The sequence below is a fragment of the Vulpes lagopus genome, chromosome 24 (assembly GCF_018345385.1).
Source record: "Vulpes lagopus strain Blue_001 chromosome 24, ASM1834538v1, whole genome shotgun sequence".
Lineage (NCBI taxonomy): Eukaryota > Metazoa > Chordata > Mammalia > Carnivora > Canidae > Vulpes > Vulpes lagopus.
In genome coordinates, this window is record NC_054847.1 from 27,336,921 (window position 1) to 27,341,420 (window position 4,500).

Sequence of the window (4,500 nt, forward strand, 5' to 3'; positions counted from 1 at the left end):
TTTTATTATTAATCTACTTGAAATTAAACCTACCATTTTATTTGTTTTCTAAATGTTCTTTCTGTATTCTGAAACTTTTCCCCATTTATTGTGTCTTTGCTTGTTATTTAAACATTATATAGGATTACAATGTTTTTTTTTTTTTTTACTGAGTTTCTTTGTATATTTGCATCTATGTGGGTGTGTGTTGAGTTTCACACTCACCTCAAACTGAATACAGAAAAATTATCACAATATATGTGTTTTTTTTCCCTGTACCTTTATGCTATAATTATATATATGTGTATATATATATTTATATATATATTCACACATATACATACACACTATCAATGGTCAAATGTCATATTAAAAATTTAAGAGAAGAACAATATTTTATATTATCTATAATCTTACTATTTGTGATACTTGTTTTCTTTTTTATGTTCCAGATTTTCTTCTGTTATCTTTTTCCTTCTTTACCAATACTTAAAGAGGTTTAGTATTAGTTTAGTTTTCCTTTATCTGAGAATGGTCTTTTTTTTTCTTTTTTAATTTTTATTTATTTATGATAGTCACAGAGAGAGAGAGAGAGAGGCAGAGACACAAGCAGAGGGAGAAGCAGGCTCCATGCACCGGGAGCCCGACGTGGGATTCGATCCTGGGTCTCCAGGATCGTGCCCTGGGCCAAAGGCAAGCGCTAAACCGCTGCGCCACCCAGGGATCCCTATCTGAGAATGGTCTTATTTTATCTTCCTTCATGAATGATATTTTTACTGGCTATGGAATTCTCAGTTGACAGGTGTGTTTTGTTTTTAGCACTTTAAAAATATTGTTTCACTTCTTTCTGCCCCTCATGTTTTCCAATGAGAAGCCTGTAATTATCTGTATTATTATTTTCCCAATGGATAAAGCCATTTTTCTCTATTTCAAAGTTTTTATTCTGTTTCAGCAGTTTTATTACATTTCTGGGAATATATCTTTTTGTATTTCTCCTGTTTAGGCTTTCATTACCTCCTGAAACTTATCTGCAGGTTTAAATCTTGCACTAAACTTTGGAATATTTAATCATTATTTCTTTAAATAATCTTTTAGCATCACATTCGTTTCTTCTCCCTTTTCTGGGATTCTGATGACAGGCGTATCAGATTTTTCAGAAATTGTTCAATTTTTTTCTGTGATTTTTTTCATTTGTTCATACTGGATGATTTCTACTGATACATCATCAAGCTCACTGGCTCATCTCTAATGCATTCAGATATTTAGATCTTCTATTTATTTATATATTTCTGAGGTTTTCTATTTTACCATTGACTTTAAGATATTTCTAATTGGACTTTGTTGGAGTACTTTTATAGTAGCTGTTTTAAAACTTTTGTAGCTTGGGGATCCCTGGGTGGCGCAGCGGTTTAGCGCCTGCCTTTGGCCCAGGGCGCAATCCTGGAGACCTGGGATCGAATCCCACGTCGGGCTCCTGGTGCATGGAGCCTGCTTCTCCCTCTGCCTGTGTCTCTGCCTCTCTCTCTCTCTGTGACTATCATACATAAATAAAAAAAAATAAAACTTTTGTAGCTTGATTCCAAAATTTATTTCATTTCAGCATTGATATCTGCTGATTGTCTTTTCCCATATGAGTGGTGATTATCCTGGTTCTCCGCATACAAATGATTTTGGATTGTACCTGAAACCTTCAACTATTATGTTACAAGTTTCTGAGACTTTCTTAAATCCTGTGGGGAATACTGATTTTTTTTTTTTTTTAAAGCAAATTGATATGGTTAGTTTAAGGCTACAAGTTCTAAACTGCCTTCTATGGGCAGTGGTTCCAATTTCAGAATAATTTTCTAATCTTTTCAAATTCTGGGGGCACTTGAGTGTCTCAGTGAGTCAAGTGTCTGCCTTCCACTCAGGTCAGGATCTCAGGGTCCTAGGATTGAGCCCACTTCATGATCTCAGGGTCCTGGGATCAAGCCCCACATGGAGATCCATGTGGGGCTCTCAGCAGGGAATCTGCTTCTCACTCTCCTCCCTCTTTGCACTCTCTCTCTCTGTCTCAAATAAATAATAAAACAAAATCTTAAAAAAAAAACTTTTCAAATTCTGTTTGGAGTTGTCTCAAGTGTCTGTCACCTATTGGCCAATCTGAGCCTGAGGTCCGGTTTGTTATTGACTACACGTATGTTTTTATGCCTACTAGAATTAGTTTCATTTGTGTTCGGCTCGGAGGTGAGCCCAGGGGTTTAGAAAGAACTTTACAGGATTCCTTTTCTGAGTTCCTCCCTCATTGTGATCTCCTCGATACTCTCTAGGTCTCTGGGGTCCCCTGTTTGGTCCTCTGACCAGTAATCTGGGGATTTGATTGTACTGTTCTACTGTGCCCATTCAGGGCTGTGACCACTTCTGGGTCCAAGCGGCTAGAGGAGAGAGAGAGAAAATCTGAAAGCATCAGAGGTGTATTACCTCCTTGGGAATCAAAGTTCCCTTAATCAGAGAAGATTCCCGTCCTTCTGAGTTGTGGCCCCACCTGGGCCTCCTTCACCGCCACTGTTATTGTCATCATTGGATTGCTTGGGACAGTTGCACAATAGAATAATGTTTGTTTTTTTTTTTTAATGGAAGAAAGAAAAGACAAAACAAAACCAAGGGATATCTACACTCTTCTGAATGTTAGACACTCCCTTTCTTACTTATCAAACCAGAACTTAGAAGCCTTCTGCTGGAGCCTCCCGCTGTCTACAGCCTAGCGTTCACTTCTAGGTTTGGATTGCATTAAGATCAGGTTAAGGGATACCAGAAGAAAAAAAAAAAAAATTGTAAACTCACTCTCAGTTCTTTAATATTTCAATTTTCCCCTAATCTTCCTGGTACTCTTTACTTTGTAGTATTATCAATGGTAGTTCCATACATTCTGTGTAGGCTTTATAGTTTCAGCCTATGTCATATTTTGGGTATCTACAGCACCTTACCTAGAACAAGAACCCAAATAGACTCTGATTTATTTTTTTTTATTTTTTTTTTTAATAAATTTTTATTTATTTATGATAGTCACAGAGAGAGAGAGAGAGGCAGAGACACAGGCAGAGGGAGAAGCAGGCTCCATGCACCGGGAGCCCGACGTGGGATTCGATCCCGGGTCTCCAGGATCGCGCCCTGGGCCAAAGGCAGGCGCCAAACCGCTGCGCCACCCAGGGATCCCTAGACTCTGATTTAATACAATTGTATCTGGGATCCCTGGGTGGCACAGCGGTTTGGCGCCTGCCTTTGGCCCAGGGCGTGATCCTGGAGACCCAGGATCGAGTCCCACGTCGGGCTCCTGGTGCATGGAGCCTGCTTCTCCCTCTGCCTGTGTCTCTGCCTCTCTCTCTCTCTCTCTCTCTCTCTCTCTCTCTCTCTCTGTGTGTGTGTGTGTGACTATCATAAATAAATACAAATTAAAAAAAATACAATTGTATCACTGTATAATCTTTAGATATTTACTGAGAGACAACATAATGATCTTTATGTACATTAGTTTCTAAGCCAGACTGCCCTAGTTCAAATGCTAACTCCGACACATATTAGCTTTGTACCGTGTACAGATTATTTGAACTCTTTCTGCTTGTCTTCTCATCTCTTTAAAGGCAGCAATGATAATAAGGGTATTTCCCTTTCAGTTAGTTATTTAGTTAATATTTGTGAATACTTAGAATAGTTCTTGGCACATGGGGAGAGAAGCTTTGCTGCTATAATTTTAAATAAATATACAGTTTTTGTGCCATCTTTGTTGTACAATCTCAATACTACTAATCAATAGTAGAAATATGAGGATATATAATAAATTACCTTGTTCATTTCAGACTTTGTGAAAAATGCAGATTATCTCTTTCTAGTTTAGGTTGCCACTTTCCCTTTCATCCTCGCTCTTTCTTTCAGTACATTTTATCAGATTGTCCTGTGAAGATGCAGTGTTCATGACCTGGTCTGACCACTGTAGCAATTAAATCACATAATCAGAAAACTAATTTTATAGCACTTTGAGAGGGTTATTAATTGTTGATGTATATATTTTGGAGAAAGTCAAATATTGGGCAAAGGGCATATGCTGATAGTCATGCATCAGCCAGGATTTAAAGGGAAATTTAAAACCACGCTTCCTCAGGATGAAGATAACAATCAGACGACTGATGCTATAATGTGAGGAGGGAAAAAAAAAACAACAGACCATCTCTCACTACTCAGGGTAGGTCACTGAAGAGCCTGCTTTAGAGGTTGCAGAGAATTATTACCAGATTTTTTCCCAATAATATCCACAAAAACTTAAGTTAAAAATTAAAATGGAACAAACTTCTGTATTTGATGCCTAGACAAAACAAGAACATAACATAATTTTATTTGAAGGATATTCTTAATGATGTCTAGCCTAGAGGAAAGTTTATTGTGGTCTTAGAAAAGTTAATAGATTCTGATCAAAAGTCAGACCCTCTGCATGTTATGTGTGTGTATGTGTACATATGTATGTGTGTGTACATATATAAACATTAT